Below are 21,468 nucleotides of genomic sequence, written 5' to 3' on the forward strand. Positions count from 1 at the left end.
ATTCTATGCTAATTCTTGGGGCTATAGTGTCATATTGAAGTTATCATCCTGAAATTTCTTGCATAGCCCACTTAAATGAAAGCCCTCAAAGATGACCCAGGTGGGACTTGAACCCACAATTCCCAGCTCCGGAGGCTGATGCCTTTTCCATTAGGCCACTGGGCCTCATTCACTGATGAATCAAGAGGCATTCACACACAGTCATAAACAAACTAAAAGCAATATCATGAAATTGCCAGTTCTATTCTAATTCTTGTGTCTACAGTGAAGTTATCGTCTTTGAATTTCTTTCTTGCACTGCCAGCTTAAATGCAACGCTTGAAAGATGACCCAGGTGGGACTCGAACCCACAATCCTCAGCTCCGAAGGCTGATGCCTTATCCATTAGGCCACTGGGCCCTGTTCACTGGTGAACCCAGAGGCATTGACACACAGTCATAAACAAACTAAAAGCGATATCATGACATTGGGATTCGAACCCAGAGTCATTGACAGACAGTCAGAAACAAACTAAACTGAAAGCAATATCATGAAATTGCCAGTTCTATGCTAATTCTTGGGGCTATAGTGTCATATTGAAGTTATCATCCTGAAATTTCTTGCATAGCCCACTGAAATGAAAGCCCTGAAAGACGACCCAGGTGGGACTTGAACCCACAATTCCCAGCTCCTGAGGCTGACGCCTTATCCATTAGGCCAACAGGTCACATCTGTTAGTGAACCCAGAGGCATTACAGAAATTCTTATCCGAAGCTGATCTGAGTTAGATTTCAGAAAATTGCCTGTTCTATGATAATTCTCATGACTTGAACCCACAATCTTCAGCTCTGAAGGTTGATGCTTTATCCGTTTGGTCACTGGGTATTTTCCAACAAGCCCACACAGAGGCATTTACAGACCGTCTTATCCAAGCTGGTTATCGTCCTAGAATTTCTTCCTTGCACTGCCAACATAAACACCAACCTTGAAAGATGAACCCACATTCCTCAGCTCTGAAGGCCGATGCATTAGGCCACTGGGCCTTGTTCACTGGTGAACCCAGAGGCATTGACAGACAGTCAGAAACAAACTAAACTGAAAGAGTTTTCATGAAATTGCTAGTTCTCATGTTCCGTTGGCAGTTCTATGCTAACTCTCATGTTCCTTTGTCACAGCTATTGTGTCTCCTTGCACTTATCATCCTGGTACCTGTTGCTCAGCCAACTTAAATCTAACCTCTCATTGACGACTCAGGTGGTAATTTAATTCACAACCCCCAGCTCCGAAGGTTGATGCCTTATTTATTAGACAACTGGACCTTTTCTCTGATTAAGCCTGAGGTATTCATTAACATTCTGATGCAAGCTAAATTGAAAGTTATTTCAAAAAATGCCAGTTCTGTGCTAATTCTTGTGTCTATAGTAAAAGTTCACCATTCAATTCAAAGAGTCATTGACAGACTGTCAGAAACAAACTAAACTGAAAGCAATATCATAAAATTTCCCATTCTATGCTAATTCTTGGGGCTATAGTGTCATATTGAAGTTATCATCCTGAAATTTCTTGCATAGCCCACTTAAATGAAAGCCCTCAAAGATGACCCAGGTTGGACTTGAACCCACAATTCCCAGCTCTGGAGGCTGATGCCTAATCCATTAGGCCACTGGGCCTCATTCACTGATGAATCAAGAGGCATTGACACACAGTCATAAACAAACTAAAAGCAATATCATGAAATTGCCAGTTCTATTCTAATTCTTGTGTCTACAGTGAAGTTATCGTCTTTGAATTTCTTTCTTGCACTGCCAGCTTAAATGCAACGCTTGAAAGATGACCCAGGTGGGACTCGAACCCACAATCCTCAGCTCCGAAGGCTGATGCCTTATCCATTAGGCCACTGGGCCCTGTTCACTGGTGAACCCAGAGGCATTGACACACAATCATAAACAAACTAAAAGCGATATCATGACATTGGGATTCGAACCCAGAGTCATTGACAGACAGTCAGAAACAAACTAAACTGAAAGCAATATCATGAAATTGCCAGTTCTATGCTAATTCTTGGGGCTATAGTGTCATATTGAAGTTATCATCCTGAAATTTCTTGCATAGCCCACTGAAATGAAAGCCCTGAAAGACGACCCAGGTGGGACTTGAACCCACAATTCCCAGCTCCTGAGGCTGACGCCTTATCCATTAGGCCAACAGGCCACATCTGTTAGTGAACCCAGAGGCATTACAGAAATTCTTATCCGAAGCTGATCTGAGTTAGATTTCAGAAAATTGCCTGTTCTATGATAATTCTCATGACTTGAACCCACAATCTTCAGCTCTGAAGGTTGATGCTTTATCCGTTTGGTCACTGGGTATTTTCCAACAAGCCCACACAGAGGCATTTACAGACCGTCTTATCCAAGCTGAACTGAGTGAGTTTTCAGAAATTTGCAAATTTTATGATTAATCTTGTGGCTAAAGTGTCATATTGACGTTATCGTCCTAGAATTTCTTCCTTGCACTGCCAACATAAACACCAACCTTGAAAGATGAACCCACAATCCTCAGCTCTGAAGACCGATGCATTAGGCCACTGGGCCTTGTTCACTGGTGAACCCAGAGGCATTGACAGACAGTCAGAAACAAACTAAACTGAAAGAGTTTTCATGAAATTGCTAGTTCTCATGTTCCGTTGGCAGTTCTATGCTAACTCTCATGTTCCTTTGTCACAGCTATTGTGTCTCCTTGCACTTATCATCCTGGTACCTGTTGCGCAGCCAACTTAAATCTAACCTCTCATTGACGACTCAGGTGGTAATTTAATTCACAACCCCCAGCTCCGAAGGTTGATGCCTTATTTATTAGACAACTGGACCTTTTCTCTGATTAAGCCTGAGGTATTCATTAACATTCTGATGCAAGCTAAATTGAAAGTTATTTCAAAAATGCCAGTTCTGTGCTAATTCTTGTGTCTATAGTAAAAGTTCACCATTGAATTTCCTTTTTGCAATGCCAGCTAAAATGAAACACTTGAATGATGACCCAAGTGGGACTCGAACCCACAATCCTCAACTCCGAAGGCTGTTGCCTTCTCCATTAGGTCACTGGGCCTGGTTCACTGGTAAATCAAGAGGCATTGACAGACAGTCATAAACAAACTAAAAGCAATATCATGAAATTGCGAGTTCTATTCTAATTCTTGTGTCTACAGTGAAGTTATCGTCCTTGAATTTCTTTCTTGCACTGCCAGCTTAAATACAAAGCTTGAAAGATGACCCAGGTGGGACTCGAACCCACAATCCTCAGCTCCGAAGGCTGATGCCTTATCCATTAGGCCACTGGGCCCTGTTCACTGGTGAACCCAGATTCATTGACACACAGTCACAAACAAACTAAAAGCGATATCATGACATTGCCAGTTCTATGCTAATTCTTATGTCTACAATGAAGATATCGTCCTTGAATTTCTGTCTTGCACTGCCAGCTTAAATGCAACTCTTGAAAGATGACCCAGGTGGGATTCGAACCCAGAGTCATTGACAGACTGTCAGAAACAAACTAAACTGAAAGCAATATCATAAAATTTCCCGTTCTATGCTAATTCTTGGGGCTATAGTGTCATATTGAAGTTATCATCCTGAAATTTCTTGCATAGCCCACTTAAATGAAAGCCCTCAAAGATGACCCAGGTGGGACTTGATCCCATGTTCCGTTGGCAGTTCTATGCTAACTCTCATGTTCCTTTGTCACAGCTATTGTGTCTCCTTGCACTTATCATCCTGGTACCTGTTGCGCAGCCAACTTAAATCTAACCTCTCATTGACGACTCAGGTGGTAATTTAATTCACAACCCCCAGCTCCGAAGGTTGATGCCTTATTTATTAGACAACTGGACCTTTTCTCTGATTAAGCCTGAGGTATTCATTAACATTCTGATGCAAGCTAAATTTCAAAGTTATTTCAAAAAATGCCAGTTCTGTGCTAATTCTTGTGTCTATAGTAAAAGTTCACCATTGAATTACTTTCTTGCAATGCCAGCTGAAATGCAACTCTTGAATGATGACCCAAGTGGGACTCGAACCCACAATCCTCAGCTCCAAAGGCTGATGCCTTCTCTATTAGTCCACTGGGCCGGGTTCACTGGTAAATCAAGAGGCATTGACAGACAGTCATAAACAAACTAAAAGCAATATCATGAAATTGCCAGTTCTATTCTAATACTTGTGTCTACAGTGAAGTTATCGTCCTTGAATTTCTTTCTTGCACTGCCAGCTTAAATGCAACGCTTGAAAGATGACCCAGGTGGGACTCGAACCCACAATCCTCAGCTCCGAAGGCTGATGCCTTATCCATTAGGCCACTGGGCCTCGTTCACTGGTGAACCCAGATGCATTGACACACAGTCATAAACAAACTAAAAGCGATATCATGACATTGCCAGTTCTATGCTAATTCTTATGTCTACAATGAAGATATCGTCCTTGAATTTCTGTCTTGCACTGCCAGCTTAAATGCAACTCTTGAAAGATGAACCAGGTGGGATTCGAACCCAGAGTCATTGACAGACTGTCAGAAACAAACTAAACTGAAAGCAATATCATAAAATTTCCCATTCTATGCTAATTCTTGGGGCTATAGTGTCATATTGAAGTTATCATCCTGAAATTTCTTGCATAGCCCACTTAAATGAAAGCCCTCAAAGATGACCCAGGTGGGACTTGAACCCACAATTCCCAGCTCCGGAGGCTGATGCCTTTTCCATTAGGCCACTGGGCCTCATTCACTGATGAATCAAGAGGCATTCACACACAGTCATAAACAAACTAAAAGCAATATCATGAAATTGCCAGTTCTATTCTAATTCTTGTGTCTACAGTGAAGTTATCGTCTTTGAATTTCTTTCTTGCACTGCCAGCTTAAATGCAACGCTTGAAAGATGACCCAGGTGGGACTCGAACCCACAATCCTCAGCTCCGAAGGCTGATGCCTTATCCATTAGGCCACTGGGCCCTGTTCACTGGTGAACCCAGAGGCATTGACACACAGTCATAAACAAACTAAAAGCGATATCATGACATTGGGATTCGAACCCAGAGTCATTGACAGACAGTCAGAAACAAACTAAACTGAAAGCAATATCATGAAATTGCCAGTTCTATGCTAATTCTTGGGGCTATAGTGTCATATTGAAGTTATCATCCTGAAATTTCTTGCATAGCCCACTGAAATGAAAGCCCTGAAAGACGACCCAGGTGGGACTTGAACCCACAATTCCCAGCTCCTGAGGCTGACGCCTTATCCATTAGGCCAACAGGTCACATCTGTTAGTGAACCCAGAGGCATTACAGAAATTCTTATCCGAAGCTGATCTGAGTTAGATTTCAGAAAATTGCCTGTTCTATGATAATTCTCATGACTTGAACCCACAATCTTCAGCTCTGAAGGTTGATGCTTTATCCGTTTGGTCACTGGGTATTTTCCAACAAGCCCACACAGAGGCATTTACAGACCGTCTTATCCAAGCTGGTTATCGTCCTAGAATTTCTTCCTTGCACTGCCAACATAAACACCAACCTTGAAAGATGAACCCACATTCCTCAGCTCTGAAGGCCGATGCATTAGGCCACTGGGCCTTGTTCACTGGTGAACCCAGAGGCATTGACAGACAGTCAGAAACAAACTAAACTGAAAGAGTTTTCATGAAATTGCTAGTTCTCATGTTCCGTTGGCAGTTCTATGCTAACTCTCATGTTCCTTTGTCACAGCTATTGTGTCTCCTTGCACTTATCATCCTGGTACCTGTTGCGCAGCCAACTTAAATCTAACCTCTCATTGACGACTCAGGTGGTAATTTAATTCACAACCCCCAGCTCCGAAGGTTGATGCCTTATTTATTAGACAACTGGACCTTTTCTCTGATTAAGCCTGAGGTATTCATTAACATTCTGATGCAAGCTAAATTGAAAGTTATTTCAAAAAATGCCAGTTCTGTGCTAATTCTTGTGTCTATAGTAAAAGTTCACCATTCAATTCAAAGAGTCATTGACAGACTGTCAGAAACAAACTAAACTGAAAGCAATATCATAAAATTTCCCATTCTATGCTAATTCTTGGGGCTATAGTGTCATATTGAAGTTATCATCCTGAAATTTCTTGCATAGCCCACTTAAATGAAAGCCCTCAAAGATGACCCAGGTTGGACTTGAAGCCACAATTCCCAGCTCCGGAGGCTGATGCCTAATCCATTAGGCCACTGGGCCTCATTCACTGATGAATCAAGAGGCATTGACACACAGTCATAAACAAACTAAAAGCAATATCATGAAATTGCCAGTTCTATTCTAATTCTTGTGTCTACAGTGAAGTTATCGTCTTTGAATTTCTTTCTTGCACTGCCAGCTTAAATGCAACGCTTGAAAGATGACCCAGGTGGGACTCGAACCCACAATCCTCAGCTCCTAAGGCTGATGCCTTATCCATTAGGCCACTGGGCCCTGTTCACTGGTGAACCCAGAGGCATTGACACACAATCATAAACAAACTAAAAGCGATATCATGACATTGGGATTCGAACCCAGAGTCATTGACAGACAGTCAGAAACAAACTAAACTGAAAGCAATATCATGAAATTGCCAGTTCTATGCTAATTCTTGGGGCTATAGTGTCATATTGAAGTTATCATCCTGAAATTTCTTGCATAGCCCACTGAAATGAAAGCCCTGAAAGACGACCCAGGTGGGACTTGAACCCACAATTCCCAGCTCCTGAGGCTGACGCCTTATCCATTAGGCCAACAGGCCACATCTGTTAGTGAACCCAGAGGCATTACAGAAATTCTTATCCGAAGCTGATCTGAGTTAGATTTCAGAAAATTGCCTGTTCTATGATAATTCTCATGACTTGAACCCACAATCTTCAGCTCTGAAGGTTGATGCTTTATCCGTTTGGTCACTGGGTATTTTCCAACAAGCCCACACAGAGGCATTTACAGACCGTCTTATCCAAGCTGAACTGAGTGAGTTTTCAGAAATTTGCAAATTTTATGATTAATCTTGTGGCTATAGTGTCATATTGACGTTATCGTCCTAGAATTTCTTCCTTGCACTGCCAACATAAACACCAACCTTGAAAGATGAACCCACAATCCTCAGCTCTGAAGACCGATGCATTAGGCCACTGGGCCTTGTTCACTGGTGAACCCAGAGGCATTGACAGACAGTCAGAAACAAACTAAACTGAAAGAGTTTTCATGAAATTGCTAGTTCTCATGTTCCGTTGGCAGTTCTATGCTAACTCTCATGTTCCTTTGTCACAGCTATTGTGTCTCCTTGCACTTATCATCCTGGTACCTGTTGCGCAGCCAACTTAAATCTAACCTCTCATTGACGACTCAGGTGGTAATTTAATTCACAACCCCCAGCTCCGAAGGTTGATGCCTTATTTATTAGACAACTGGACCTTTTCTCTGATTAAGCCTGAGGTATTCATTAACATTCTGATGCAAGCTAAATTGAAAGTTATTTCAAAAATGCCAGTTCTGTGCTAATTCTTGTGTCTATAGTAAAAGTTCACCATTGAATTTCCTTTTTGCAATGCCAGCTAAAATGAAACACTTGAATGATGACCCAAGTGGGACTCGAACCCACAATCCTCAACTCCGAAGGCTGTTGCCTTCTCCATTAGGTCACTGGGCCTGGTTCACTGGTAAATCAAGAGGCATTGACAGACAGTCATAAACAAACTAAAAGCAATATCATGAAATTGCGAGTTCTATTCTAATTCTTGTGTCTACAGTGAAGTTATCGTCCTTGAATTTCTTTCTTGCACTGCCAGCTTAAATACAAAGCTTGAAAGATGACCCAGGTGGGACTCGAACCCACAATCCTCAGCTCCGAAGGCTGATGCCTTATCCATTAGGCCACTGGGCCCTGTTCACTGGTGAACCCAGATTCATTGACACACAGTCACAAACAAACTAAAAGCGATATCATGACATTGCCAGTTCTATGCTAATTCTTATGTCTACAATGAAGATATCGTCCTTGAATTTCTGTCTTGCACTGCCAGCTTAAATGCAACTCTTGAAAGATGACCCAGGTGGGATTCGAACCCAGAGTCATTGACAGACTGTCAGAAACAAACTAAACTGAAAGCAATATCATAAAATTTCCCGTTCTATGCTAATTCTTGGGGCTATAGTGTCATATTGAAGTTATCATCCTGAAATTTCTTGCATAGCCCACTTAAATTAAAGCCCTCAAAGATGACCCAGGTGGGACTTGATCCCATGTTCCGTTGGCAGTTCTATGCTAACTCTCATGTTCCTTTGTCACAGCTATTGTGTCTCCTTGCACTTATCATCCTGGTACCTGTTGCGCAGCCAACTTAAATCTAACCTCTCATTGACGACTCAGGTGGTAATTTAATTCACAACCCCCAGCTCCGAAGGTTGATGCCTTATTTATTAGACAACTGGACCTTTTCTCTGATTAAGCCTGAGGTATTCATTAACATTCTGATGCAAGCTAAATTTCAAAGTTATTTCAAAAAATGCCAGTTCTGTGCTAATTCTTGTGTCTATAGTAAAAGTTCACCATTGAATTACTTTCTTGCAATGCCAGCTGAAATGCAACTCTTGAATGATGACCCAAGTGGGACTCGAACCCACAATCCTCAGCTCCGAAGGCTGATGCCTTCTCTATTAGTCCACTGGGCCGGGTTCACTGGTAAATCAAGAGGCATTGACAGACAGTCATAAACAAACTAAAAGCAATATCATGAAATTGCCAGTTCTATTCTAATACTTGTGTCTACAGTGAAGTTATCGTCCTTGAATTTCTTTCTTGCACTGCCAGCTTAAATGCAACGCTTGAAAGATGACCCAGGTGGGACTCGAACCCACAATCCTCAGCTCCGAAGGCTGATGCCTTATCCATTAGGCCACTGGGCCTCGTTCACTGGTGAACCCAGATGCATTGACACACAGTCATAAACAAACTAAAAGCGATATCATGACATTGCCAGTTCTATGCTAATTCTTATGTCTACAATGAAGATATCGTCCTTGAATTTCTGTCTTGCACTGCCAGCTTAAATGCAACTCTTGAAAGATGAACCAGGTGGGATTCGAACCCAGAGTCATTGACAGACTGTCAGAAACAAACTAAACTGAAAGCAATATCATAAAATTTCCCATTCTATGCTAATTCTTGGGGCTATAGTGTCATATTGAAGTTATCATCCTGAAATTTCTTGCATAGCCCACTTAAATGAAAGCCCTCAAAGATGACCCAGGTGGGACTTGAACCCACAATTCCCAGCTCCGGAGGCTGATGCCTTTTCCATTAGGCCACTGGGCCTCATTCACTGATGAATCAAGAGGCATTCACACACAGTCATAAACAAACTAAAAGCAATATCATGAAATTGCCAGTTCTATTCTAATTCTTGTGTCTACAGTGAAGTTATCGTCTTTGAATTTCTTTCTTGCACTGCCAGCTTAAATGCAACGCTTGAAAGATGACCCAGGTGGGACTCGAACCCACAATCCTCAGCTCCGAAGGCTGATGCCTTATCCATTAGGCCACTGGGCCCTGTTCACTGGTGAACCCAGAGGCATTGACACACAGTCATAAACAAACTAAAAGCGATATCATGACATTGGGATTCGAACCCAGAGTCATTGACAGACAGTCAGAAACAAACTAAACTGAAAGCAATATCATGAAATTGCCAGTTCTATGCTAATTCTTGGGGCTATAGTGTCATATTGAAGTTATCATCCTGAAATTTCTTGCATAGCCCACTGAAATGAAAGACGACCCAGGTGGGACTTGAACCCACAATTCCCAGCTCCTGAGGCTGACGCCTTATCCATTAGGCCAACAGGTCACATCTGTTAGTGAACCCAGAGGCATTACAGAAATTCTTATCCGAAGCTGATCTGAGTTAGATTTCAGAAAATTGCCTGTTCTATGATAATTCTCATGACTTGAACCCACAATCTTCAGCTCTGAAGGTTGATGCTTTATCCGTTTGGTCACTGGGTATTTTCCAACAAGCCCACACAGAGGCATTTACAGACCGTCTTATCCAAGCTGGTTATCGTCCTAGAATTTCTTCCTTGCACTGCCAACATAAACACCAACCTTGAAAGATGAACCCACATTCCTCAGCTCTGAAGGCCGATGCATTAGGCCACTGGGCCTTGTTCACTGGTGAACCCAGAGGCATTGACAGACAGTCAGAAACAAACTAAACTGAAAGAGTTTTCATGAAATTGCTAGTTCTCATGTTCCGTTGGCAGTTCTATGCTAACTCTCATGTTCCTTTGTCACAGCTATTGTGTCTCCTTGCACTTATCATCCTGGTACCTGTTGCGCAGCCAACTTAAATCTAACCTCTCATTGACGACTCAGGTGGTAATTTAATTCACAACCCCCAGCTCCGAAGGTTGATGCCTTATTTATTAGACAACTGGACCTTTTCTCTGATTAAGCCTGAGGTATTCATTAACATTCTGATGCAAGCTAAATTGAAAGTTATTTAAAAAAATGCCAGTTCTGTGCTAATTCTTGTGTCTATAGTAAAAGTTCACCATTCAATTCAAAGAGTCATTGACAGACTGTCAGAAACAAACTAAACTGAAAGCAATATCATAAAATTTCCCATTCTATGCTAATTCTTGGGGCTATAGTGTCATATTGAAGTTATCATCCTGAAATTTCTTGCATAGCCCACTTAAATGAAAGCCCTCAAAGATGACCCAGGTTGGACTTGAACCCACAATTCCCAGCTCCGGAGGCTGATGCCTAATCCATTAGGCCACTGGGCCTCATTCACTGATGAATCAAGAGGCATTGACACACAGTCATAAACAAACTAAAAGCAATATCATGAAATTGCCAGTTCTATTCTAATTCTTGTGTCTACAGTGAAGTTATCGTCTTTGAATTTCTTTCTTGCACTGCCAGCTTAAATGCAACGCTTGAAAGATGACCCAGGTGGGACTCGAACCCACAATCCTCAGCTCCGAAGGCTGATGCCTTATCCATTAGGCCACTGGGCCCTGTTCACTGGTGAACCCAGAGGCATTGACACACAATCATAAACAAACTAAAAGCGATATCATGACATTGGGATTCGAACCCAGAGTCATTGACAGACAGTCAGAAACAAACTAAACTGAAAGCAATATCATGAAATTGCCAGTTCTATGCTAATTCTTGGGGCTATAGTGTCATATTGAAGTTATCATCCTGAAATTTCTTGCATAGCCCACTGAAATGAAAGCCCTGAAAGACGACCCAGGTGGGACTTGAACCCACAATTCCCAGCTCCTGAGGCTGACGCCTTATCCATTAGGCCAACAGGCCACATCTGTTAGTGAACCCAGAGGCATTACAGAAATTCTTATCCGAAGCTGATCTGAGTTAGATTTCAGAAAATTGCCTGTTCTATGATAATTCTCATGACTTGAACCCACAATCTTCAGCTCTGAAGGTTGATGCTTTATCCGTTTGGTCACTGGGTATTTTCCAACAAGCCCACACAGAGGCATTTACAGACCGTCTTATCCAAGCTGAACTGAGTGAGTTTTCAGAAATTTGCAAATTTTATGATTAATCTTGTGGCTAAAGTGTCATATTGACGTTATCGTCCTAGAATTTCTTCCTTGCACTGCCAACATAAACACCAACCTTGAAAGATGAACCCACAATCCTCAGCTCTGAAGACCGATGCATTAGGCCACTGGGCCTTGTTCACTGGTGAACCCAGAGGCATTGACAGACAGTCAGAAACAAACTAAACTGAAAGAGTTTTCATGAAATTGCTAGTTCTCATGTTCCGTTGGCAGTTCTATGCTAACTCTCATGTTCCTTTGTCACAGCTATTGTGTCTCCTTGCACTTATCATCCTGGTACCTGTTGCGCAGCCAACTTAAATCTAACCTCTCATTGACGACTTAGGTGGTAATTTAATTCACAACCCCCAGCTCCGAAGGTTGATGCCTTATTTATTAGACAACTGGACCTTTTCTCTGATTAAGCCTGAGGTATTCATTAACATTCTGATGCAAGCTAAATTGAAAGTTATTTCAAAAATGCCAGTTCTGTGCTAATTCTTGTGTCTATAGTAAAAGTTCACCATTGAATTTCCTTTTTGCAATGCCAGCTAAAATGAAACACTTGAATGATGACCCAAGTGGGACTCGAACCCACAATCCTCAACTCCGAAGGCTGTTGCCTTCTCCATTAGGTCACTGGGCCTGGTTCACTGGTAAATCAAGAGGCATTGACAGACAGTCATAAACAAACTAAAAGCAATATCATGAAATTGCGAGTTCTATTCTAATTCTTGTGTCTACAGTGAAGTTATCGTCCTTGAATTTCTTTCTTGCACTGCCAGCTTAAATACAAAGCTTGAAAGATGACCCAGGTGGGACTCGAACCCACAATCCTCAGCTCCGAAGGCTGATGCCTTATCCATTAGGCCACTGGGCCCTGTTCACTGGTGAACCCAGATTCATTGACACACAGTCACAAACAAACTAAAAGCGATATCATGACATTGCCAGTTCTATGCTAATTCTTATGTCTACAATGAAGATATCGTCCTTGAATTTCTGTCTTGCACTGCCAGCTTAAATGCAACTCTTGAAAGATGACCCAGGTGGGATTCGAACCCAGAGTCATTGACAGACTGTCAGAAACAAACTAAACTGAAAGCAATATCATAAAATTTCCCGTTCTATGCTAATTCTTGGGGCTATAGTGTCATATTGAAGTTATCATCCTGAAATTTCTTGCATAGCCCACTTAAATTAAAGCCCTCAAAGATGACCCAGGTGGGACTTGATCCCATGTTCCGTTGGCAGTTCTATGCTAACTCTCATGTTCCTTTGTCACAGCTATTGTGTCTCCTTGCACTTATCATCCTGGTACCTGTTGCGCAGCCAACTTAAATCTAACCTCTCATTGACGACTCAGGTGGTAATTTAATTCACAACCCCCAGCTCCGAAGGTTGATGCCTTATTTATTAGACAACTGGACCTTTTCTCTGATTAAGCCTGAGGTATTCATTAACATTCTGATGCAAGCTAAATTTCAAAGTTATTTCAAAAAATGCCAGTTCTGTGCTAATTCTTGTGTCTATAGTAAAAGTTCACCATTGAATTACTTTCTTGCAATGCCAGCTGAAATGCAACTCTTGAATGATGACCCAAGTGGGACTCGAACCCACAATCCTCAGCTCCGAAGGCTGATGCCTTCTCTATTAGTCCACTGGGCCGGGTTCACTGGTAAATCAAGAGGCATTGACAGACAGTCATAAACAAACTAAAAGCAATATCATGAAATTGCCAGTTCTATTCTAATACTTGTGTCTACAGTGAAGTTATCGTCCTTGAATTTCTTTCTTGCACTGCCAGCTTAAATGCAACGCTTGAAAGATGACCCAGGTGGGACTCGAACCCACAATCCTCAGCTCCGAAGGCTGATGCCTTATCCATTAGGCCACTGGGCCTCGTTCACTGGTGAACCCAGATGCATTGACACACAGTCATAAACAAACTAAAAGCGATATCATGACATTGCCAGTTCTATGCTAATTCTTATGTCTACAATGAAGATATCGTCCTTGAATTTCTGTCTTGCACTGCCAGCTTAAATGCAACTCTTGAAAGATGAACCAGGTGGGATTCGAACCCAGAGTCATTGACAGACTGTCAGAAACAAACTAAACTGAAAGCAATATCATAAAATTTCCCATTCTATGCTAATTCTTGGGGCTATAGTGTCATATTGAAGTTATCATCCCGAAATTTCTTGCATAGCCCACTTAAATGAAAGCCCTCAAAGATGACCCAGGTGGGACTTGAACCCACAATTCCCAGCTCCGGAGGCTGATGCCTTTTCCATTAGGCCACTGGGCCTCATTCACTGATGAATCAAGAGGCATTCACACACAGTCATAAACAAACTAAAAGCAATATCATGAAATTGCCAGTTCTATTCTAATTCTTGTGTCTACAGTGAAGTTATCGTCTTTGAATTTCTTTCTTGCACTGCCAGCTTAAATGCAACGCTTGAAAGATGACCCAGGTGGGACTCAAACCCACAATCCTCAGCTCCGAAGGCTGATGCCTTATCCATTAGGCCACTGGGCCCTGTTCACTGGTGAACCCAGAGGCATTGACACACAGTCATAAACAAACTAAAAGCGATATCATGACATTGGGATTCGAACCCAGAGTCATTGACAGACAGTCAGAAACAAACTAAACTGAAAGCAATATCATGAAATTGCCAGTTCTATGCTAATTCTTGGGGCTATAGTGTCATATTGAAGTTATCATCCTGAAATTTCTTGCATAGCCCACTGAAATGAAAGCCCTGAAAGACGACCCAGGTGGGACTTGAACCCACAATTCCCAGCTCCTGAGGCTGACGCCTTATCCATTAGGCCAACAGGCCACATCTGTTAGTGAACCCAGAGGCATTACAGAAATTCTTATCCGAAGCTGATCTGAGTTAGATTTCAGAAAATTGCCTGTTCTATGATAATTCTCATGACTTGAACCCACAATCTTCAGCTCTGAAGGTTGATGCTTTATCCGTTTGGTCACTGGGTATTTTCCAACAAGCCCACACAGAGGCATTTACAGACCGTCTTATCCAAGCTGGTTATCGTCCTAGAATTTCTTCCTTGCACTGCCAACATAAACACCAACCTTGAAAGATGAACCCACATTCCTCAGCTCTGAAGGCCGATGCATTAGGCCACTGGGCCTTGTTCACTGGTGAACCCAGAGGCATTGACAGACAGTCAGAAACAAACTAAACTGAAAGAGTTTTCATGAAATTGCTAGTTCTCATGTTCCGTTGGCAGTTCTATGCTAACTCTCATGTTCCTTTGTCACAGCTATTGTGTCTCCTTGCACTTATCATCCTGGTACCTGTTGCGCAGCCAACTTAAATCTAACCTCTCATTGACGACTCAGGTGGTAATTTAATTCACAACCCCCAGCTCCGAAGGTTGATGCCTTATTTATTAGACAACTGGACCTTTTCTCTGATTAAGCCTGAGGTATTCATTAACATTCTGATGCAAGCTAAATTGAAAGTTATTTCAAAAAATGCCAGTTCTGTGCTAATTCTTGTGTCTATAGTAAAAGTTCACCATTCAATTCAAAGAGTCATTGACAGACTGTCAGAAACAAACTAAACTGAAAGCAATATCATAAAATTTCCCATTCTATGCTAATTCTTGGGGCTATAGTGTCATATTGAAGTTATCATCCTGAAATTTCTTGCATAGCCCACTTAAATGAAAGCCCTCAAAGATGACCCAGGTTGGACTTGAACCCACAATTCCCAGCTCCGGAGGCTGATGCCTAATCCATTAGGCCACTGGGCCTCATTCACTGATGAATCAAGAGGCATTGACACACAGTCATAAACAAACTAAAAGCAATATCATGAAATTGCCAGTTCTATTCTAATTCTTGTGTCTACAGTGAAGTTATCGTCTTTGAATTTCTTTCTTGCACTGCCAGCTTAAATGCAACGCTTGAAAGATGACCCAGGTGGGACTTGAACCCACAATCCTCAGCTCCGACGGCTGATGCCTTATCCATTAGGCCACTGGGCCCTGTTCACTGGTGAACCCAGAGGCATTGACACACAATCATAAACAAACTAAAAGCGATATCATGACATTGGGATTCGAACCCAGAGTCATTGACAGACAGTCAGAAACAAACTAAACTGAAAGCAATATCATGAAATTGCCAGTTCTATGCTAATTCTTGGGGCTATAGTGTCATATTGAAGTTATCATCCTGAAATTTCTTGCATAGCCCACTGAAATGAAAGCCCTGAAAGACGACCCAGGTGGGACTTGAACCCACAATTCCCAGCTCCTGAGGCTGACGCCTTATCCATTAGTCCAACAGGCCACATCTGTTAGTGAACCCAGAGGCATTACAGAAATTCTTATCCGAAGCTGATCTGAGTTAGATTTCAGAAAATTGCCTGTTCTATGATAATTCTCATGACTTGAACCCACAATCTTCAGCTCTGAAGGTTGATGCTTTATCCGTTTGGTCACTGGGTATTTTCCAACAAGCCCACACAGAGGCATTTACAGACCGTCTTATCCAAGCTGGTTATCGTCCTAGAATTTCTTCCTTGCACTGCCAACATAAACACCAACCTTGAAAGATGAACCCACATTCCTCAGCTCTGAAGGCCGATGCATTAGGCCACTGGGCCTTGTTCACTGGTGAACCCAGAGGCATTGACAGACAGTCAGAAACAAACTAAACTGAAAGAGTTTTCATGAAATTGCTAGTTCTCATGTTCCGTTGGCAGTTCTATGCTAACTCTCATGTTCCTTTGTCACAGCTATTGTGTCTCCTTGCACTTATCATCCTGGTACCTGTTGCGCAGCCAACTTAAATCTAACCTCTCATTGACGACTCAGGTGGTAATTTAATTCACAACCCCCAGCTCCGAAGGTTGATGCCTTATTTATTAGACAACTGGACCTTTTCTCTGATTAAGCCTGAGGTATTCATTAACATTCTGATGCAAGCTAAATTGAAAGTTATTTAAAAAAATGCCAGTTCTGTGCTAATTCTTGTGTCTATAGTAAAAGTTCACCATTCAATTCAAAGAGTCATTGACAGACTGTCAGAAACAAACTAAACTGAAAGCAATATCATAAAATTTCCCATTCTATGCTAATTCTTGGGGCTATAGTGTCATATTGAAGTTATCATCCTGAAATTTCTTGCATAGCCCACTTAAATGAAAGCCCTCAAAGATGACCCAGGTTGGACTTGAACCCACAATTCCCAGCTCCGGAGGCTGATGCCTAATCCATTAGGCCACTGGGCCTCATTCACTGATGAATCAAGAGGCATTGACACACAGTCATAAACAAACTAAAAGCAATATCATGAAATTGCCAGTTCTATTCTAATTCTTGTGTCTACAGTGAAGTTATGATCTTTGAATTTCTTTCTTGCACTGCCAGCTTAAATGCAACGCTTGAAAGATGACCCAGGTGGGACTCGAACCCACAATCCTCAGCTCCGAAGGCTGATGCCTTATCCATTAGGCCACTGGGCCCTGTTCACTGGTGAACCCAGAGGCATTGACACACAGTCATAAACAAACTAAAAGCGATATCATGACATTGGGATTCGAACCCAGAGTCATTGACAGACAGTCAGAAACAAACTAAACTGAAAGCAATATCATGAAATTGCCAGTTCTATGCTAATTCTTGGGGCTATAGTGTCATATTGAAGTTATCATCCTGAAATTTCTTGCATAGCCCACTGAAATGAAAGCCCTGAAAGACGACCCAGGTGGGACTTGAACCCACAATTCCCAGCTCCTGAGGCTGATGCCTTATCCATTAGGCCAACAGGCCACATCTGTTAGTGAACCCAGAGGCATTACAGAGAGTCTTATCCGAAGCTGATCTGAGTGAGATTTCAGAAAATTGCCTGTTCTATGATAATTCTCATGACTTGAACCCACAATCTTCAGCTCTGAAGGTTGATGCTTTATCCGTTTGGTCACTGGGTATTTTCCAACAAGCCCACACAGAGGCATTTACAGACCGTTTTATCCAAGCTGGTTATCGTCCTAGAATTTCTTCCTTGCACTGCCAACATAAACAGCAACTTTGAAAGATGAACCCACATTCCTCAGCTCTGAAGGCCGATGCATTAGGCCACTGGGCCTTGTTCACTGGTGAACCCAGAGGCATTGACAGACAGTCAGAAACAAACTAAACTGAAAGAGTTTTCATGAAATTGCTAGTTCTCATGTTCCGTTGGCAGTTCTATGCTAACTCTCATGTTCCTTTGTCACAGCTATTGTGTCTCCTTGCACTTATCATCCTGGTACCTGTTGCGCAGCCAACTTAAATCTAACCTCTCATTGACGACTCAGGTGGTAATTTAATTCACAACCCCCAGCTCCGAAGGTTGATGCCTTATTTATTAGACAACTGGACCTTTTCTCTGATTAAGCCTGAGGTATTCATTAACATTCTGATGCAAGCTAAATTGAATGTTATTTAAAAAAAAGCCATTTCTGTGCTAATTCTTGTGTCTATAGTAAAAGTTCACCATTGAATTACTTTCTTGCAATGCCAGCTGAAATGCAACTCTTGAATGATGACCCAAGTGGGACTCGAACCCACAATCCTCAGCTCCGAAGGCTGATGCCTTCTCCATTAGTCCACTGGGCCTGGTTCACTGGTAAATCAAGAGGCATTGACAGACAGTCATAAACAAACTAAAAGCAATATCATGAAATTGCCAGTTCTATTCTAATTCTTGTGTCTACAGTGAAGTTATCGTCCTTGAATTTCATTCTTGCACTGCCAGCTTAAATGCAATGCTTGAAACATGACCCAGGTGGGACTCGAACCCACATTCCTCAGCTCCGAAGGCTGATGCCTTATCCATTAGGCCACTGGGCCTCGTTCACTGGTGAACCCAGATGCATTGACACACAGTCATTAACAAACTAAAAGCGATATCATGACATTGCCAGTTCTATGCTAATTCTTATGTCTACAATGAAGATATCGTCCTTGAATTTCTGTCTTGCACTGCCAGCTTAAATGCAACTCTTGAAAGTTGACCCAGGTGGGATTCGAACCCAGAGTCATTGACAGACTGTCAGAAACAAACTAAACTGAAAGCAATATCATGAAATAGCCAGTTCTATGCTTATTCTTGGGGCTATAGTGTCATATTGAAGTTATCATCCTGAAATTTCTTGCATAGCCCACTTAAATGAAAGCCCTCAAAGATGACCCAGGTGGGACTTGAACCCACAATTCCCAGCTCCGGAGGCTGATGCCTTATCCATTAGGCCACTGGGCCTCATTCACTGATGAATCAAGAGGCATTGACACACAGTCATAAAAAAACTAAAAGCAATATCATGAAATTGCCAGTTCTATTCTAATTCTTGTGTCTACAGTGGAGTTATCGTCTTTGAATTTCTTTCTTGCACTGCCAGCTTAAATGCAACGCTTGAAAGATGACCCAGGTGGGACTCGAACCCACAATCCTCAGCTCCGAAGGCTGATGCCTTATCCATTAGGCCACTGAGCCCTGTTCACTGTTGAACCCAGAGGCATTGACACACAGTCATAAACAAACTAAAAGCGATATCATGACATTGGGATTCGAACCCAGAGTCATTGACAGACAGTCAGAAACAAACTAAACTGAAAGCAATATCATGAAATTGCCAGTTCTATGCTAATTCTTGGGGCTATAGTGTCATATTGAAGTTATCATCCTGAAATTTCTTGCATAGCCCACTTAAATGAAAGCCCTCAAAGATGACCCAGGTGGGACTCGAACCCACAATCCTCAGCTCCGAAGGCTGATGCCTTCTCCATTAGGCCACTGGGCCTGGTTCACTGGTAAATCAAGAGGCATTGACAGACAGTCATAAACAAATTAAAAGCAATATCATGAAATTGCCAGTTCTATTCTAATTCTTGTGTCTACAGTGAAGTTATCGTCCTTGAATTTCTTTCTTGCACTGCCAGCTTAAATGCAATGCTTGAAAGATGACCCAGGTGGGACTCGAACCCACAATCCTCAGCTCCGAAGGCTGATGCCTTATCCATTAGGCCACTGGGTCTCGTTCACTGGTGAACCCAGATGCATTGACACACAGTCATAAACAAACTAAAAGCGATATCATGACATTGCCAGTTCTATGCTAATTCTTATGTCTACAATGAAGATATCGTCCTTGAATTTCTGTCTTGCACTGCCAGCTTAAATGCAACTCTTGAAAGTTGACCCAGGTGGGATTCGAACCCAGAGTCATTGACAGACTGTCAGAAACAAACTAAACTGAAAGCAATATCATGAAATTGCCAGTTCTATGCTAATTCTTGGGGCTATAGTGTCATATTGAAGTTATCATCCTGAAATTTCTTGCATAGCCCACTTAAATGAAAGCCCTCAAAGATGACCCAGGTGGGACTTGAACCCACAATTCCCAGCTCCGGAGGCTGATGCCTTATCCATTAGGCCACTGGGCCTCATTCACTGATGAATCAAGAGGCATTGACAGACAGTCATAAACAAACTAAAAGCAATATCATGAAATTTCCAGTTCTATTCTAATTCTTGTGTCTACAGTGAAGTTATCGTCTTTGAATTTCTTTCTTGCACTGCCAGCTTAAATGCAACGCTTGAAAGATGACTCAGGTGGGACTCGAACCCACAATCCTCAGCTCCGAAGGCTGATGCCTTATCCATTTGGCCACTGGGCCCTGTTCACTGGTGAACCCAGAGGCATTGACACACAGTCATAAACAAACTAAAAGCGATATCATGACATTGGGATTCGAACCCAGAGTCATTGACAGACAGTCAGAAACAAACTAAACTGAAAGCAATATCATGAAATTGCCTGTTCTATGCTAATTCTTGGGGCTATAGTGTCATATTGAAGTTATCATCCTGAAATTTCTTGCATAGCCCACTTAAATGAAAGCCCTCAAAGATGACCCAGGTGGGACTTGAACCCATGTTCCGTTGGCAGTTCTATGCTAACTCTCATGTTCCTTTGTCACAGCTATTGTGTCTCCTTGCACTTATCATCCTGGTACCTGTTGCGCAGCCAACTTAAATCTAACCTCTCATTGACGACTCAGGTGGTAATTTAATTCACAACCCCCAGCTCCGAAGGTTGATGCCTTATTTATTAGACAACTGGACCTTTTCTCTGATTAAGCCTGAGGTATTCATTAACATTCTGATGCAAGCTAAATTGAAAGTTATTTCAAAAAATGCCAGTTCTGTGCTAATTCTTGTGTCTATAGTAAAAGTTCACCATTGAATTTCTTTCTTGCAATGCCAGCTTAAATGCAATGCTTGAAAGATGACCCAGGTGGGACTCGAACCCACAATCCTCAGCTCCGAAGGCTGATGCCTTATCCATTAGGCCACTGGGTCTCGTTCACTGGTGAACCCAGATGCATTGACACACAGTCATAAACAAACTAAAAGCGATATCATGACATTGCCAGTTCTATGCTAATTCTTATGTCTACAATGAAGATATCGTCCTTGAATTTCTGTCTTGCACTGCCAGCTTAAATGCAACTCTTGAAAGTTGACCAAGGTGGGATTCGAAGCCAGAGTCATTGACAGACTGTCAGAAACAAACTAAACTGAAAGCAATATCATGAAATTGCCAGTTCTATGCTAATTCTTGGGGCTATAGTGTCATATTGAAGTTATCATCCTGAAATTTCTTGCATAGCCCACTTAAATGAAAGCCCTCAAAGATGACCCAGGTGGGACTTGAACCCACAATTCCCAGCTCCGGAGGCTGATGCCTTATCCATTAGGCCACTGGGCCTCATTCACTGATGAATCAAGAGGCATTGACACACAGTCATAAACAAACTAAAAGCAATATCATGAAAT

The 21,468-nt window shown here is 42.1% G+C and overlaps 27 non-coding genes across 27 annotated transcripts; all 27 read right to left on the minus strand.

Annotated features, from left to right (window-relative positions):
• Positions 1-92: 92 nt before the first annotated feature.
• On the minus strand, positions 93-165 carry trnar-ccg (transfer RNA arginine (anticodon CCG)). The gene has a single exon. It is a non-coding gene; the product is annotated as a tRNA-Arg (tRNA).
• A 161-nt stretch (positions 166-326) lies between these two features.
• trnar-ucg (transfer RNA arginine (anticodon UCG)) lies at positions 327-399 on the minus strand. The gene has a single exon. It is a non-coding gene; the product is annotated as a tRNA-Arg (tRNA).
• Positions 400-1,810: 1,411 nt separating this feature from the next.
• trnar-ucg (transfer RNA arginine (anticodon UCG)) lies at positions 1,811-1,883 on the minus strand. Its single transcript has one exon. It is a non-coding gene; the product is annotated as a tRNA-Arg (tRNA).
• A 1,362-nt stretch (positions 1,884-3,245) lies between these two features.
• trnar-ucg (transfer RNA arginine (anticodon UCG)) lies at positions 3,246-3,318 on the minus strand. The gene has a single exon. It is a non-coding gene; the product is annotated as a tRNA-Arg (tRNA).
• Positions 3,319-4,267: 949 nt separating this feature from the next.
• trnar-ucg (transfer RNA arginine (anticodon UCG)) lies at positions 4,268-4,340 on the minus strand. The gene has a single exon. It is a non-coding gene; the product is annotated as a tRNA-Arg (tRNA).
• A 336-nt stretch (positions 4,341-4,676) lies between these two features.
• trnar-ccg (transfer RNA arginine (anticodon CCG)) lies at positions 4,677-4,749 on the minus strand. Its single transcript has one exon. It is a non-coding gene; the product is annotated as a tRNA-Arg (tRNA).
• A 161-nt stretch (positions 4,750-4,910) lies between these two features.
• trnar-ucg (transfer RNA arginine (anticodon UCG)) lies at positions 4,911-4,983 on the minus strand. Its single transcript has one exon. It is a non-coding gene; the product is annotated as a tRNA-Arg (tRNA).
• A 1,411-nt stretch (positions 4,984-6,394) lies between these two features.
• On the minus strand, positions 6,395-6,467 carry trnal-uag (transfer RNA leucine (anticodon UAG)). The gene has a single exon. It is a non-coding gene; the product is annotated as a tRNA-Leu (tRNA).
• A 1,362-nt stretch (positions 6,468-7,829) lies between these two features.
• On the minus strand, positions 7,830-7,902 carry trnar-ucg (transfer RNA arginine (anticodon UCG)). The gene has a single exon. It is a non-coding gene; the product is annotated as a tRNA-Arg (tRNA).
• Positions 7,903-8,851: 949 nt separating this feature from the next.
• Positions 8,852-8,924, minus strand: trnar-ucg (transfer RNA arginine (anticodon UCG)). Its single transcript has one exon. It is a non-coding gene; the product is annotated as a tRNA-Arg (tRNA).
• A 336-nt stretch (positions 8,925-9,260) lies between these two features.
• trnar-ccg (transfer RNA arginine (anticodon CCG)) lies at positions 9,261-9,333 on the minus strand. The gene has a single exon. It is a non-coding gene; the product is annotated as a tRNA-Arg (tRNA).
• A 161-nt stretch (positions 9,334-9,494) lies between these two features.
• trnar-ucg (transfer RNA arginine (anticodon UCG)) lies at positions 9,495-9,567 on the minus strand. The gene has a single exon. It is a non-coding gene; the product is annotated as a tRNA-Arg (tRNA).
• Positions 9,568-10,969: 1,402 nt separating this feature from the next.
• trnar-ucg (transfer RNA arginine (anticodon UCG)) lies at positions 10,970-11,042 on the minus strand. Its single transcript has one exon. It is a non-coding gene; the product is annotated as a tRNA-Arg (tRNA).
• Positions 11,043-12,404: 1,362 nt separating this feature from the next.
• On the minus strand, positions 12,405-12,477 carry trnar-ucg (transfer RNA arginine (anticodon UCG)). Its single transcript has one exon. It is a non-coding gene; the product is annotated as a tRNA-Arg (tRNA).
• A 949-nt stretch (positions 12,478-13,426) lies between these two features.
• On the minus strand, positions 13,427-13,499 carry trnar-ucg (transfer RNA arginine (anticodon UCG)). Its single transcript has one exon. It is a non-coding gene; the product is annotated as a tRNA-Arg (tRNA).
• Positions 13,500-13,835: 336 nt separating this feature from the next.
• trnar-ccg (transfer RNA arginine (anticodon CCG)) lies at positions 13,836-13,908 on the minus strand. Its single transcript has one exon. It is a non-coding gene; the product is annotated as a tRNA-Arg (tRNA).
• A 161-nt stretch (positions 13,909-14,069) lies between these two features.
• Positions 14,070-14,142, minus strand: trnar-ucg (transfer RNA arginine (anticodon UCG)). The gene has a single exon. It is a non-coding gene; the product is annotated as a tRNA-Arg (tRNA).
• A 2,895-nt stretch (positions 14,143-17,037) lies between these two features.
• Positions 17,038-17,110, minus strand: trnar-ucg (transfer RNA arginine (anticodon UCG)). Its single transcript has one exon. It is a non-coding gene; the product is annotated as a tRNA-Arg (tRNA).
• A 1,296-nt stretch (positions 17,111-18,406) lies between these two features.
• trnar-ucg (transfer RNA arginine (anticodon UCG)) lies at positions 18,407-18,479 on the minus strand. Its single transcript has one exon. It is a non-coding gene; the product is annotated as a tRNA-Arg (tRNA).
• Positions 18,480-18,815: 336 nt separating this feature from the next.
• trnar-ccg (transfer RNA arginine (anticodon CCG)) lies at positions 18,816-18,888 on the minus strand. Its single transcript has one exon. It is a non-coding gene; the product is annotated as a tRNA-Arg (tRNA).
• Positions 18,889-19,049: 161 nt separating this feature from the next.
• On the minus strand, positions 19,050-19,122 carry trnar-ucg (transfer RNA arginine (anticodon UCG)). Its single transcript has one exon. It is a non-coding gene; the product is annotated as a tRNA-Arg (tRNA).
• Positions 19,123-19,356: 234 nt separating this feature from the next.
• trnar-ucg (transfer RNA arginine (anticodon UCG)) lies at positions 19,357-19,429 on the minus strand. The gene has a single exon. It is a non-coding gene; the product is annotated as a tRNA-Arg (tRNA).
• Positions 19,430-19,590: 161 nt separating this feature from the next.
• On the minus strand, positions 19,591-19,663 carry trnar-ucg (transfer RNA arginine (anticodon UCG)). Its single transcript has one exon. It is a non-coding gene; the product is annotated as a tRNA-Arg (tRNA).
• Positions 19,664-19,999: 336 nt separating this feature from the next.
• trnar-ccg (transfer RNA arginine (anticodon CCG)) lies at positions 20,000-20,072 on the minus strand. The gene has a single exon. It is a non-coding gene; the product is annotated as a tRNA-Arg (tRNA).
• Positions 20,073-20,233: 161 nt separating this feature from the next.
• Positions 20,234-20,306, minus strand: trnar-ucg (transfer RNA arginine (anticodon UCG)). The gene has a single exon. It is a non-coding gene; the product is annotated as a tRNA-Arg (tRNA).
• Positions 20,307-20,918: 612 nt separating this feature from the next.
• trnar-ucg (transfer RNA arginine (anticodon UCG)) lies at positions 20,919-20,991 on the minus strand. The gene has a single exon. It is a non-coding gene; the product is annotated as a tRNA-Arg (tRNA).
• A 336-nt stretch (positions 20,992-21,327) lies between these two features.
• trnar-ccg (transfer RNA arginine (anticodon CCG)) lies at positions 21,328-21,400 on the minus strand. Its single transcript has one exon. It is a non-coding gene; the product is annotated as a tRNA-Arg (tRNA).
• Positions 21,401-21,468: the final 68 nt, after the last annotated feature.

This window comes from Carassius gibelio, chromosome B1 (genome assembly GCF_023724105.1).
Source record: "Carassius gibelio isolate Cgi1373 ecotype wild population from Czech Republic chromosome B1, carGib1.2-hapl.c, whole genome shotgun sequence".
Classification (NCBI taxonomy): Eukaryota; Metazoa; Chordata; class Actinopteri; order Cypriniformes; family Cyprinidae; genus Carassius; species Carassius gibelio.